This window comes from Entelurus aequoreus, linkage group LG02, assembly GCF_033978785.1.
Source record: "Entelurus aequoreus isolate RoL-2023_Sb linkage group LG02, RoL_Eaeq_v1.1, whole genome shotgun sequence".
In the NCBI taxonomy this organism is placed as follows: Eukaryota; Metazoa; Chordata; class Actinopteri; order Syngnathiformes; family Syngnathidae; genus Entelurus; species Entelurus aequoreus.
In genome coordinates this window covers 88,646,993-88,662,568 of record NC_084732.1, presented here as the reverse complement: position 1 = coordinate 88,662,568, position 15,576 = coordinate 88,646,993, and the positions used below count along the sequence as shown (strand labels likewise).

The 15,576-nt window shown below is 40.7% G+C and overlaps 1 long non-coding RNA gene across 5 annotated transcripts in view; it reads right to left on the bottom strand.

Moving 5' to 3' along the window:
- LOC133640474 (uncharacterized) overlaps nucleotides 1–12,476 on the bottom strand; it is a 44,561-nt gene extending 32,085 nt beyond the window's left edge. For 2 of the 5 annotated variants that reach the window (XR_009824169.1, XR_009824168.1), the window contains exons 1-10: nucleotides 11,781–12,476; nucleotides 9,622–9,694; nucleotides 9,377–9,468; nucleotides 9,184–9,261; nucleotides 9,020–9,094; nucleotides 8,888–8,914; nucleotides 8,373–8,442; nucleotides 8,155–8,291; nucleotides 7,896–8,079; nucleotides 6,857–7,796 (exon numbers count right to left, since the gene is read on the bottom strand). This is a non-coding gene — a long non-coding RNA (uncharacterized LOC133640474). Of the gene's footprint in view, nucleotides 1–5,648; nucleotides 7,797–7,895; nucleotides 8,080–8,154; nucleotides 8,292–8,372; nucleotides 8,443–8,887; nucleotides 8,915–9,019; nucleotides 9,095–9,183; nucleotides 9,262–9,376; nucleotides 9,469–9,621; nucleotides 9,695–11,780 lie in introns of those variants that run through there. The other 3 variants (XR_009824171.1, XR_009824173.1, XR_009824167.1) reach the window with 3 other exon arrangements.
- Nucleotides 12,477–15,576: the final 3,100 nt, after the last annotated feature.

Below are 15,576 nucleotides of genomic sequence, written 5' to 3'. Positions count from 1 at the left end.
AATTGTGAGATGGCGAATCTACTGGGGTCACAGGATTTCCCATTAGAAGGCTTATTATTTCTCATACGTATTACACAATAAAAAAACTGTTTAACTTTACAAAACAGTGTTATGTTTGGCTCCTCTCTGAGCTGCCACCTTACCGTGGTAGAGGAGTTTGCGTGTCCCAATGATCCTAGGAGCTATGTTGTCCGGGGGCTTTATGCCCCCTGGTAGGGTCTCCCAAGACAAACTGGTCCTAGGTGAGGGATCAGACAAAGAGCAGCTCGAAGACCTCAATGAAAAATAAAACCTATGGACCCAGATTTCCCTCGCCCGGACGCGGGTCACCGGGGCCCCCCTCTGGAGCCAGGCTCGGAGGTGGGGCACGATGGCGAGCGCCTGGTGGCCGGGCCTGTCCCCATGGGGCCCGGCCGGGCACAGCCCGAAGAGGCAACGTGGGTTCCCCCTCCAATGGGCTCACCACCCATAGCAGGGGTCATAGAGGTCGGGTGTGATGTGAGCTGGGCGGCAGCCGAAGGCAGGACACTTGGCGGTCCGATCCTCGGCTACAGAAGCTAGCTCTTGGGACGTGGAACGTCACCTCGCTGGGGGGGAAGGAGCCTTAGCTAGTTCCGACTAGACATAGTCGGACTCACTTCGACGCACAGCAAGGGCTCTGGAACCAGTTCTCTCGAGAGGGGCTGGACTCTCTTCTACTCTGGCGTTGCCGGCAGTGAGAGGCGATGGGCTGGGGTGGCAATTCTTGTTGCCCCCCGGCTCAGAGCCTGCATGTTGGAGTTCAACCCGGTGGACGAGAGGGTAGCTTCCCTCCGCCTTCGGGTGGGGGATCGGGTCCTGACTGTGGTTTGCGCTTACGCGCCAAACCGCAGCTCAGAGTACCCACCCTTTTTGGATTCACTCGAGGGAGTACTTGAGAGTGCTCCCCCGGGTGATTCCCTCGTTCTACTGGGGGACTTCAATGCTCATGTTGGCAGCGACAGTGAAACCTGGAGAGGCGTGATTGGGAAGAATGGCTGCCCGGATCTGAACCCGAGCGGTGTTTTGTTATTGGACTTTTGTGCCCGTCACAGATTGTCCATAACAAACACCATGTTCAAACATAAGGGTGTCCATATGTGCACTTGGCACCAGGACACCCTAGGCCGCAGTTCCATGATCGACTTTGTAGTTGTGTCGTCGGATTTGCGGCCTCATGTTTTGGACACTCGGGTGAAGAGAGGGGCGGAGCTTTCTACCGATCACCACCTGGTGGTGAGTTGGCTGCGATGGTGGGAGAGGATGCCAGACAGACCTGGCCGGCCCAAACGCATTGTGAGGGTTTGCTGGGAACGTCTGGCATAGTCTCCTGTCAGAGAGAGTTTCAATTCCCACCTCCGGAAGAACTTTGAACATGTCACGAGGGAGGTGCTGGACATTGAGTCCGAATGGACCATGTTCCGCACCTCTATTGTCGAGGCGGCTGATTGGAGCTGTGGCCGCAAGGTAGTTGGTGCCTGTCGTGGCGGTAATCCTAGAACCCGTTGGTGGACACCGGCGGTGAGGGATGCCGTCAAGCTGAAGAAGGAGTCCTATCGGGTTCTTTTGGCTCATAGGACTCCTGAGGCAGCGGACAGGTACCGACAGGCCAAGCGGTGTGCGGCTTCGGCGGTCGCGGAGGCAAAAACTCGGACATGGGAGGAGTTCGGGGAAGCCATGGAAAACGACTTCCGGACGGCTTCGAAGCGATTCTGAACCACCATCCGCCGCCTCAGGAAGGGGAAGCAGTGCACTATCAACACCGTGTATGGTGAGGATGGTGTTCTGCTGACCTCGACTGCGGATGTTGTGGATCGGTGGAGGGAATACTTCGAAGACCTCCTCAATCCCACCAACACGTCTTCCTATGAGGAAGCAGTGCCTGGGGAATCTGTGGTGGGCTCTCCTATTTCTGGGGCTGAGGTTGCTGAGGTAGTTAAAAAGCTCCTCGGTGGCAAGGCCCCGGGGGTGGATGAGAGCCGCCCGGAGTTGTCACAACGGGGGTGCAGTTTGCTGAGGTTCGTTCTCTCAACGCAACAAGACGGCTCCGGACGACAGCGTGAAGGTAGGCTTTGGTTTATTAACATAAGTAATCCAAACTACCAACAGTACAGGCAACACAACAAAAAGAAAGGCAGGCTTGCCTAAAACACAAGAGGCTATAATCTCTTAAACAGACGCTATGACATGGAACTACAAAACTTACTTGGGAAAAGTGTGATGCAAAAACAATGACTCCACACCGAGTGACCGGAAAAGGCAGAACTAAATAGTCTCTGATGAGTAACAGGTGCGCGTGCAGGGCAGGTGAAAATAATAAGTAACCATGGTGATGAAACAAACTCATAAGTGCACAGGCAATAACAAAAGGAGTCCAAAACTACCAGAAAACACAAAACAAACATGATCCGGACCCAGGATCATGACAGGAGTTCCTTAAGGCTCTGGATGCTGTGGGGCTGTCTTGGTTGACAAGACTCTGCAGCATCGCGTGGACATCGGGGGCGGTACCTCTGGATTGGCAGACCGGGGTGGTGGTTCCTCTCTTTAAGAAGGGGAACCGGAGGGTGTGTTCTAACTATCGTGGGATCACACTCCTCAGCCTTCCCGGTAAGGTCTATTCAGGTGTGCTGGAGAGGAGGCTACGCCGGATAGTCGAACCTCGGATTCAGGAGGAACAGTGTGGTTTTCGTCCTGGTCGTGGAACTGTGGACCAGCTCTATACTCTCGGCAGGGTCCTTGAGGGTGCATGGGAGTTTGCCCAACCAGTCTACATGTGTTTTGTGGACTTGGAGAAGGCATTCGACCGTGTCCCTTGGGAAGTCCTGTGGGGAGTGCTCAGAGAGTATGGGGTATCGGACTGTCTGATTGTGGCGGTCCGCTCCCTGTATGATCAGTGCCAGAGTTTGGTCCGCATTGCCGGCAGTAAGTCGGACACGTTTCCAGTGAGAGTTGGACTCCGCCAAGGCTGCCCTTTGTCACCGATTCTGTTCATAACTTTTATGGACAGAATTTCTAGGCGCAGTCAAGGCGTTGAGGGGATCTGGTTTGGTGGCTGCAGGATTAGGTCTCTGCTTTTTGCAGATGATGTGGTCCTGATGGCTTCATCTGGCCAGGATCTTCAGCTCTCGCTGGATCGGTTCGCAGCTGAGTGTGAAGCGACTGGGATGAGAATCAGCACATCCAAGTCCGAATCCATGGTTCTCGCCCAGAAAAGGGTGGAGTGCCACCTCCGGGTTGCGGAGGAGACCCTGCCCCAAGTGGAGGAGTTCAAGTACCTCGGAGTCTTGTTCACGAGTGAGGGAAGAGTGGATCGTGAGATCGACAGGCGGATCGGTGCGACGTCTTCAGTAATGCGGACGCTGTATCGATCCGTTGTGGTGAAGAAGGAGCTGAGCCGGAAGGCAAAGCTTTTAATTTACCGGTCGATCTACGTTCCCATCCTCACCTATGGTCATGAGCTTTGGGTTATGACCGAAAGGACAAGATCACGGGTACAAGCGGCCGAAATGAGTTTCCTCCGCCGGGTGGCGGGGCTCTCAATTAGAGATAGGGTGAGAAGCTCTGCCATCCGGGGGGAGCTCAAAGTAAAGCCGCTGCTCCTCCACATCGAGAGGAGCCAGATGAGGTGGTTCGGGCATCTGGTAAGGATGCCACCCGAACGCCTCCCTAGGGAGGTGTTTAGGGCACGTCCGACCGGTAGGAGGCCACGGGGAAGACCCAGGACACGTTGGGAAGACTATGTCTCCCGGCTGGCCTGGGAACGCTTCGGGATCCCCCGGGAGGAGCTGGACGAAGTGGCTGGGGAGAGGGAAGTCTGGGCTTCCCTGCTTAAGCTGCTGCCCCCGCGACCCGACCTCGGATAAGCGGAAGAAGATGGATGGATGGATGGGTGTTATGTTTGGGTGTGATCGTATATTGTGCTTTAAAATACAGCTTTACAGTAACTATTATCATATTCACATTTTGTAGTTCGTCTCACATATGTATTGTCTGCAATAATCTCTTTTTAAATGCAAAATAAACAGAAAACAGTCAAAATATTTCTTATGGGATGTCCCTGAAAGTAACTGGCATATCCAATGTGACTGTTTCCAACCATTTGGTTGATAAACCAAACTGTGGCAGCATTAGCATCATTGCAACAAGTGAGGACATTTATATTGACCATAAAACAAAATATAGTGTAACAGTGCAAATTGTGAGAGGTTGAGTCCACTTGGATCACAGGATATTCTAAATTACACATCAACAATCACAAGTTAGTTCAACACTAACGTCAGCCAGTACCCATAACTCCATCGGCACACGGCCACCAATAACACCCCAACCACTCCAGCCCAACACAGCAACGCCAACCACCGGTAGAACAGCAACCACCACCGCCCATCCGCAGTACAAACATCCGCTGCTGCTGAAATCGAAACAAAAGAGCGACCGACCCCGCAAACTGCAACAATGCACACACCAACCCCAACTCCATCCACAGCCCAGCCTAATCGAGCCATCGGACAACCAAACACCCTAACGCGCTCCCGACCACGCCGAGTGCCACATCCCATATAGCCGCAGACCGCACCGGAGACCGCCACCGAGAGGCGAACAGCACGCAGCCGCCCCGGGTAAGGGAGGCAATGACCTGTAACTCGGCGCGCAGCAGGCACCCATGCCAATTCACCACCAGTCCGACCGCCCCCAAGTAGTAGATCCCACCTACATCCACTCCACTAACCCCTCTAAAAAAAACCAAGCCTGGTCGTCACCAATGCCCAGTGCCACCAAACGTCCAGGCCCCCCAGCCCACCACCCACCACGCATCCCATCCGGTAGAAGGCCATAAGGGTCCAGCCCCACGCCCACAGCCGGCATGCCGTAGCACCTCAGCAGACTGCGATCAGCAATGCACACCGGGGCAGCGACACATACACACAAGAAACAGACAAACAGAGCATGAGAGGAAAAAATAAATAAAATGTAAATTGAAAAAATATTAAATAATACATTTCCAACCTGCTTTTTAAACACCAAAATACTATTTTCAGCATCTGTGGCCATTTTATCTAACCTGCATCAGGTAAATATACCAACAGGTATCTCTTTCTGCTAATAAATAATTGACATGTTCCACACACTGTATTTGTATGGATATGTCAAAGTACCTGTTTCCAGTTTGCCAGGAATAGCTTCATTTACAGCAGTATGTTAAATGTCCCACACTGATAAGAGCGGTTGTTTTATATGTAACAGATGTTTTCAGCTCAGGCTCTGTCAACACTTCAACATGTCACTAAAGTCTCAAATTTCAAACCGCTCGTTTGGAGTATGTTTTGAAAAAGGTACGATTGTTTTGAAAATAATTATGCCATGCATTCATGGTTTGTGTTCCCATTTCTGGGAGTTGTGGGGATCCCACATACCCAAAAACTGGTACCAACAGGTAAGAAGAGTTAGTTTTGCATAATAGGACCACTTTAAGGAGCGGCTCCACACGATGCATGACAGGTAATTCTTCCGGTTGGCAGCTGAAGGATCAAAAATATGGTCGATGGTTCAAGTTTATTTTGAACAAGTATACTGTTACAAAATTATACAGTACATATTTCCAGTTTCTCGTAACATGTCCAAAAAGGAATAAAAAGAAGCAAATCTTATTTTATTTTACCTCTTTTTAATTTCATAGCAATTCCAACCATATTTTCTCACTTCCTGTTCTCAAATTGTACACACAATTTAAATCCATTGATAAAAATGAATAAAGTTCTCAATAAATCGTTAAATACGTTTTAATTCACATAATGAGATGTTTAGGATTATCATGGTTGGTGGTTTTGCGAGTGATATATGGAGTTGGCAAACTACTGTGTTTATGTGTTTGTTTATTGGCAACATCACAAGTTAAAATTCTAAGCTTTCTAGTATTTCAAGTTTTTCTAAGAATAATCGTCTACTTCATGTGATGTAGACCACATACGTAGTGCGAATGAATATTTTTAATGCAATTATTACTATACTGTATGGAAATTGGACAACAGTTATATTTGTTTAATAACAAATGTTATATTTTATAAGAAATAATTGGTCAACTAAACCTGAAGCAGTCACATTAACTTCCAAATCTCTTACAAGGGGATCTTAGTTTAATATTTGATATAGTTTTGCCAACAACCACCCGGACCACCGAGAGGCTAACCACAGCGGTGTGTCTTCCAGAACTGTAGAGAAATGCCAACAGACATAGAAAAAAATGTTGTGGACAACATCAGGATAATAATAATAATAATAATGGATTAGATTTGTATAGCGCTTTTCTAGACACTCAAAGCAATTCACAGAGAAGTGAGAACCCATCATTCATTCACACTTGGTGGTGGTAAGCTACTTTCGTAGCCACAGCTGCCCTGGGGTAGGCTGACGGAAGCTAAGGATAATTGCTCTCCGTTTAGCTGGGAGAATGTGGAATGACATAAGAGCTCTTGAAGATGTCCAGGATAAAGCAACTGCCAATTTTGGTATGGTACCTACAGGCAGTTTGTTCTGTGGCAATATGGTTCTCTTGGGTGGTAATACCAAGTTCCTACGTATGTAAAATTTGTGACAAATATCCTGATCCAAACAGACATTATATAGGATATATACCTAGCAGGGTGTAACTAAAACATTTGCATTTATTTTATATGGTAGTGGGTGTTATTATTAACAGTTAAAAAATATAAAAGTACATCACATCATATAGGCATTGTGTTTATTTATTACTATAGAATAATCATGTTATTTTTCAATCAAATATATGGATTCTGAGAATTTAGAGTGTGAATGTTGTCTGTCTATCTGTGTTGACCTTGCAATGAGGTGGCGACTTGTCCAGCGGTGAACGCCGCCTTACACCCGAGTGCAGCTGGAATAGGCTCCAGCCACCCGAGACCCTAAGAATGGATTGGTGGATGGATCCTTGATGTTTTGATGTACCGGTACTCCCTTTATAGAGGTTCACCTGTAAAAGAGCACAGACTAAGGACTGCAAATTTGTGGTTATTTACACATTTTTTTTATTTTTTTTTTATATCAAAAATATTAAAGATATACCACATATTTAAAGTTATAGAGCTAGGGGAAATAATCGATTTTTTGATTAATCGCAATTCAAATGTGGGCGATTGTAGAATCGATTAGTAAACGTCAAAAATCAATTATTTATTTGTTGTAAATAAAGTAATGCAGCCAGTCCTAAAATTTGGCTGACCGCAGCGACGAGAGTTCCGACCAGCTCCTTTATTTTAGGGCACCTATGATCCAGTTTTGCACACATTTTCATGAATTTAGTAAATGTAAATCAACTGTTTCTCGTTTCTCTGTTTTTAAAAGTTGCAAGTGAAGAATGCCTATTTTGTGAAACGAAAAGAAATGTAAAAATGCATCAATATAAATTACATAAATTAAAGATACATCAATAATTGATTTGTAGTCAAATCATAGCTTCTGTATCATAATCAAATTTTGAGGTGCCCAAAGATTCCCATCTCTATCAATCAAGCACTAACCAATTCCTTTTCTGCGTTGCCTTTGCATGAGTTATTCTGTAGTTGGGCTGCTGTACCAGAGAGAACACCAAAGCGACAGGGGTCATCAGGCATTTTAGTTGTCATCCTAAATAATCCTTCAGAAGATGAAAGTCTATTTCGTATAATCGCCCTTTAAAGGTCAGGTATGTAGTGGTAATCTTTCCTTTCTTTTACATGCTCCACATCTTAGAATTGTTTTTATTGTAAACCTTCTGGCACCTATAAGAAAATTACATAAAAGACAAAAAAACAATTTTTTTAGTTGTGAACAACACAATGGTAAAAATCAACATCTTACTGCAGTGTGCCATCAACTACCTTCTTGAGTGGTTGGTTTCGGTGACTGTTGTACACTTATTGGTTGAGATGAATCAAACATTTCGATTTTCCTTCTTTTGTGTCATCTGGTATATCAGTGTCATCACAAATACCATGCACTACTTCTTTCATACAAATTATGGGTAGTGCATCCAATGTTATATTCTTCAGAGCACCATCACTCCTGTTTTGATACAAACCAACAGTGAAATTACAATTTTAGTGAACATTTCTAAATGCCAGATATTACGAAACATACCATACACAAATTGACGGAAAGGGGTCATCATCACTATCATCCTGGTCTTTGTCCTTTTCAAGGGTGAAATACTCTTCAGAGTCAGACTCGGATGCTGTGTCAATTGTGGATACCACGTCACATCATCCTAATCAATACTAAAAACAATATACAATAAAACAATACAGTTTGGTGGTTACAATAATATAAAATGCCAAAATGTAATTTTCAAAACTTACTCAGAGTTGCATAGATTGTCAAACTCATCCACATCGATGCCAGTCGTAAGATATCGATTTAGAAGACATGCTGTAAAGGAGAACAATTTCACATAAATTGTTGGTCTTTTCTTCCTCATTTTCACCCCTGTTTGTCAAGTACATACAATACATACATACAAACCCCAAAACCAATGAAGTTGGCATGTTGTGTAAATCGTAAATAAAAAATGAATACAATGATTTGCTAATCCTTTTCAACCTATATTCAATTGAATAGACTGCAAAGACAAAACACTTAACGTTTGAACTGGAAAACTTTGTTATTTTATGCAAATATTAGCTCATTTGGAATTTGATGAATGCAACATGTTTCAAAAAAGCTGGCACAAGTGGCAAAAAAGACTGAGAAAGTTGAGGAATGCTCTTTAAACACTTATTTGGAAAATCCCATAGGTGGACAGGCAACGTGGACAAAAAGCATGCACAGGTGTTAGTGTATACAAATAAGCAAGTAAGATGAGCTGAGATTTTACCTGAATGGTGCCCCAAGGTGGTAAGAACTATAAAAAAGGTATAAGTGCAGGTCATAATAGTCAGAACTTCAGCTCAATCGTAAAGTAGGGTTTGAAATTATGGGTGTAGTGTATACAAAGATCAGTCCCTACCTTGTGTAACTCTCTGCATGTTTAATGCAGGTGCTGGTGAAGGCATATGAATACGTCCTTCCCCATGGTGAGGTGCTAAGGGAGATACATTGGTATTAAATGGTTGTGATCTGTTAACCATGGTTACTGGATGCTGAGATATTATTTCGGAGATCAGTCTTTACCTAGAAAGTTATCTCCAGTTGAGGAGTCGAGTTGACAAGTACTCATGACTCTTGCTGGCACTCGGCGAGACGGTGGAGCTGGGAGAAGGGATACAAGGAGAGGGGAATATCTTTAGCACTAAGAATGTTAACCATATCTTTAATATTAATGTGGTGGTTTCATTTTTTTCGATGTTAAGAGATTATTCCTTACAATGCCTGTGCAATTGGCTTGCCAACCCCAGAGATGCGAGGTCACCATTCCCCGGGTCTTCTTCGCTATCATCCGAGTCCCCGAGACGATGGCTGTTGGGTAACCATATCATTAGGATTATTGCAATACCAAAATTGCCAAATATACATATAGTACAAGCATCTTTGGTCTATTTTTGAATGCTACCGGAAATAACCTTCCTATTACTGTAGAAACATGACAAAAACAAGACGGAACACACTTACACTGGCTTCCTGTTCCTTTTTTCTGGCAGCTCCTCATTCTCTGCCTCAGATTGCAAATCCCAACTCCATGTTCCTCAGTAATGTGACACAGGAGGAAATAGTTACAATCGTGAAAAATGTTTAAATCTAAGACTTTAACTGATTGTAACGGAATTGATATGGAAACGATAAAAAAGGTTATTGAAGATATCTCAGGACCATTGATGTATATTAGTAACCTATCATTTCAAACAGGTACATTTCCAAACAAAATGAAAACAGCTAAAGTTGCACCAATTTATAAGACTGGAGACAAACATCAATTTACAAATTATAGACCTGTTTCTTTACTTCCACAATTTTCTAAAATCATTGAAAAACTGTTCAATAACAGATTAGAGAGTTTCATAAATAAAAATATAATACTCGAAGAGAACCAATATGGATACAGAGCTAATGTTTCAACTTCAATGGCTTTAATTGAAATTACAGAAGAAATTACCAATACAATAGATAGTAAAAAATGTGCGGCAGCAGTTTTTATGGATCCAACTAAAGCATTTGACACAATTAATCACAATATTTTAATCAAAAAACTAGAACGATATGGCATTAGAGGGTTAGTCTTAAACTGGATAAGAAGTTATCTAACGAACAGGAAACAATACGTGAAGCTAGGCAAACACACGTCTACAACGCTAAATATATCCTGTGGTGTATCTCAGGGATCAATATTAGGACCTAAATTATTCAATGTCTATATAAATGACATTTGTAAAGTTACAAAAGATTTAAAGTTAGTATTATTTGCGGATGATATAACAGCGTTTTGTTCAGGAGAGAACACACAGAAGATAATACAAATAATAACAGAAGAAATTAACAAATTAAAAAGATGGTTTGACAAAAACAGACTATCTTTGAATCTCAGTAAAACTAAAATAATGCTATTTGGTAACAGTAGAAGAGAAAGTCAAACACAAATACAAATAGACGGAATAGAAATTGAAAGAGTAAATGAAACCAAATTTCTAGGTATAATGATTGATGATAAATTGAACTGGAAATCTCAAGTAAAAAATATACAACATAAAGTAGCAAGAAACACGTCAATAAAGAATAAAGCAAAACATGTTCTAGACAAAAAATCACTTCATATTCTCTACTGCTCCCTAGTGTTACATATCTGAGTTATTGTGTAGAAATATGGGGAAATAATTACAAAAGTACATTTCATTCATTAACAGTCTTACAAAAAAGATCAGTTAGAATAATACATAATGTTAGATATAGAGAACATACAAATCCTTTATTTATTGAATCAAAGATACTGAAATTCCACGACATAGTGAATTTGCAAACAGCTAAAATTATAAACAAAGCAAACTATAACCTGCTACCCAAGAATATACAACAATTCTTCTCAAAAAAAGAGGAGAAATATAATCTTAGAGAGAAATGTAATTTAAAACATTTGTACGCACGTACAACACTCAAGACCTTCAGTATATCAGTATGTGGAATTAAATTATGGAATGGATTAAGCAAAGCAATCAAACAATGTACTAATATGATCAATTATTTATGCTTACATGTGGAAATAATAATAATAATAATAGTAAATAAAATAATAAAAAAGGTAAATAAAGCATAAAATACTCTCTAATAAATTAATTAAATAAAAAACAGTATATAAAATATATACATCAGCAAATAACAAAAATATAGATCAAGAAAAAGGATCCTTAATATGTGCAGCAATTTTTCCCACTCACATCACCTCATTTTATATTGTTTTCTACAATTAACACATAATAGACATATCTTTTTTTTTTTAATGGAAACAAAAACAACAGGGCGTCACACACAGCTAGTCCACAGTAAACAGGATCTCGAGCTCCACTAAAGAATAAAGAAAGAAATAATACGCACTCATATTAATAGCAAAGAACGGCTGTTTCCACTCTGTTAACGTTACGTTGTTGACTAACGAAGTAACGTTAGCGACCTGGGCCTAAACAACACTGACAATAAAGTAATACGCTTTCGTTTCAACCAGTTGGAAATATGTGGAATATCGTAGCATGTAACCTACACACATTCACAGCGTCTAACAAAAGATAGCCTAAGTTAACTGTATTGAACTTTTGAAACGTTCATTTACTACTACTACTACTCACCGGCTTCACGCGGGAAACTTTCAAATTCTGGAGTCGGGGTCCCCCAGAACACAAATCACAGATAAAATACAATTTTACAATAGCACGGCAAAAAAATGACCGTCGTTGTGTGGGTTTTTTGACGAATAACACTCTTTTTCCACTTTTCTTCGGTCCCGCCTCGATCACCTTCTTCTTCTTCTTGTTGTGATTTTAATGCGGTTGGCAAGCAACCTTGTGGTGAGCATTACCGCCACCTACTGTAATGGAGTGTGGATCGAGGTGGATTCCTACTCTAAATTATTTTATTTAACCCCGTGTTTTTAAAAAATGTGTGTATTGCTTTATAACCTGTGTGTTCTGAGTGCAATCCTAATATATCTTCCACTGCTAACCTAATATTCTCTTTCGCTAACTTATTTCCCAGTATTTCCCTTTCTCTATTATATTTTCTACAATGTATTAAAACATGTCTTACATTTTCTATCTGGTGGCAAGAATCACACAGTCCTGTAGCATGTTTCCCCATCAATTTCAATGAACTATTTAGATATGTATGTCCTAATCTCATTCTAGTAATAATGTCTTCTTCCTTCCTATTTCTATTGCCTCCTCTCATTACACCTACTCTCCTCTGGACTTTGTAATACTCTCTACCTTTTGTTTCCTTATTCCAATTATCCTGCCACTTTTTATTGTGTTCTATCTTAATGATGTTCTTCACTTTTTCTTTACTGTGCTTAATCTCCATGTTTACTTCTGTTTTAGTGGTTGCTTGTTTTGCGTACTTATCAGCTAATTCGTTCCCCTCAACTCCTACATGAGCAGGAACCCAAAGAAATGTTACCACACCTCCCGCTTTATTTATTCTGTAAACTGCCTGAACTATTTCATAAACTAAATCTTGTCTTGTTTCTGACGCAATGTTTTTTATGCTAGTCAATGCACTGCTGGAGTCCGAGCACACGACTGCTTTTCTTGCTTTATTTTCTTCTATCCAATTAATTGCCATATAAATTGTTACCAATTCTCCCGTAAAAACAGATGATTTATCACTAATTATTTTATTTAATACTATGTTTCCTTGTGGAATAACAGCTGCTGCTCCTACCTTATTATTTATAGTTTTTGATGCATCTGTGTACACCATGATGTTGTCTAAAAACGTTTCCTCAATCCATTGTTCTATCTGGTAACTATTTAAATTTCTATTCTTTAGTAATTGCATGTTTACATTTGGGTTTTCATACATCCACGGTGGTATTGCGGGGATTGGTACTGTAGGGCTAACTTTAATGTTATCAATTTGAACTTTATTACATCGGTCTCCTATTATCCACCCAAAACTATTCATTTTTTTCTTCTCTTTTTCTTGGCAGTTTAATAGTACTTGATGGGTTGGATGTCCTTGCTTGGACCCTTTTAAGTTTGCCCAATAAACTACTGACAGTTGATCTCTCCTCATATCTAAAGGTTTTTCATTCATCTCTACTTGTAATGCTGCAACTGGGGTTGATTTAGTAGCTCCACAACATAATCTTAAAGCCTGTGATTGGATCCTGTCTATTTTCCCAAGTAATGTTTTTGCAGCAGATTGATAAATAATGCATCCATAATCAATAACAGATCGTATTAAACTGATTTATATTGCTTTCAATGTCTGCCTATCAGCCCCCCAGTCTTTACCCCTCAAAGCCCTCATTATATTTAACACCTTTTTACTTTTCTCCACTATTTTGCTGATGTGAGTTGACCAGTTAATATTTTTATCAAACCATATACCCAAATATTTAAATACTTGTACCTCTTCTATATTTTCCCCATAGAGTTCAATTTGGATCTTGTTTTGTACTTTCCTCTTTGTAAAATGTATGACTTTTGTCTTTCCAACAGAGAATCTTAAACCCCACGCCGTTCCCCATTCTTGAACTTTATTTACCGCTTTTTGAATCTTCTTTTCTATATGATTAGTATTTCTACCTCTCTTCCACATCACTCCGTCGTCAGCAAACAGTGCCACATCCACTAACCCTTCCACTTCACTAAAAACTTTATTTATCATTATTGAAAATAATACTGGACTTATTATACTACCTTGCGGGGTCCCATTTTCCACTTCATATACTCTGCTGTATTCATTCTCTATTTTTACTAATATTTTTCTACTTGTTAAGAAGTCTTTTATCCATCTGTACATTTTCCCTCTAATCCCAATTATATTTAGTTTTATCAGCAACCCCTGTTTCCACAACATATCATAAGCTTTCTCTATATAAAAAAATACTGCAATTATACTTTCTTTATTTATTTGTCCCTTTCTAATTTCCTCTTCCAGCTGCACTGCTGGGTCGTTTGTGTTTCTTGCTTTGCGAAATCCACTTTGGTAGTTTTTTATTATTTCTTTTGACTCTAAATAATATACTAGTCTTTCATTAGTCATTTTTTCCATTACTTTACCCAAATTTGAGGTCAATGCTATTGGCCTATAATTACCTGCCTCTTCCGGGTCTTTCCCTGGTTTGCATATCGGAATTATTACAGCTTCTTTCCACTCTGCTGGTAATTTCCCTTCTTCATATATCCTATTATATAATTTCAAGACCACTTCTTTGCCAATGCTGCTTAAGTTTTTGATCATCTGATAACTCACCTGGTCTTTTCCTGGTGTTGTATTTTTAACCTTTTTCAATATTCGAACCATTTCATTCAAAGAAAATTTCATATCTATAGTGTTGGTTAAACTATTATCATTGTCTTCCACCATTTCCCCAATATTTAAAGTAATTGTTTCTTCTCTCTTTTGTTTTTCTACATTTCTCAAATTATCATTACTGTGCACTTTAACAAATGTCTTTGCTAAAAGTTATGCTTTTTCTTTATTTTCTACCACACACTGTGTCCCATCTTTCATCACATGATTTTTAAGTTCACTTCTGATCCCTGACATTTTCTTGATCATTCCCCACACTTGGCCTAAAAGAGTAGTTCTATTTAATGATTCACAAAACATTCTCCAATAGTGTTTTTTTGTCTTTTTAATAACGTACCTTACTTTAGCTTGGTGCCTTTTATATTGGATCAAATCTTGGAAATTATGTGTTCTTTTCAATATTCTAAATGCTCTATTCCGTTCTTTTATTGCGTTTGTGCACGCTTGTGTCCACCACGGCACTATCTTCCTTCTTTTCCCCATACTACTCCTTGGTTTGCTCTTTTTGGCTGCTTCTATTATGCACTTTGTAATATCTGTATTCAGTTGTTCAATATCTTGATTTATATCCACTTCCTTTAATGTCATGTCGGTACTTTCCCTAAATTGTCCCCAATCACCGTGATTATACTTCCATCTTCCTTCTTTTTTAGTGCTTTCTGTCCTTTGGTTTATGTTTATGTGAATGAAGATTGGGTAGTGATCCCTTCCTATAGTGCTGTCTTTATTTACTTCCCACTCTACCTTTCCTGCTAACCCTTGTGACACCAGTGTTAAATCTATTGCTGTTTCTTTACCCGTAACTACATCTAATCTGGTTCCCGACCCATCATTCACACACACCAGTTTTTTTTCCTCCAAAAATGCTTCCAATGTTTCCCCATTCCAGTCATCCCTTTCACCCCACATTGTGCTATGTGCATTAAAGTCACCACACCAAATGATATTGCCACTCCAGTGCTCGACTATTTTTTCTAGTTGATGAATTTGTAATTTCTTACACGGATTATAGAAGTTTAGCACTTTGTATCTTTTTTTATTATTCCCTACTATTTCTAGTTCTTGTTTTTCTTTTAATATTGTATAATGCATGTCTTCTTTAATAAA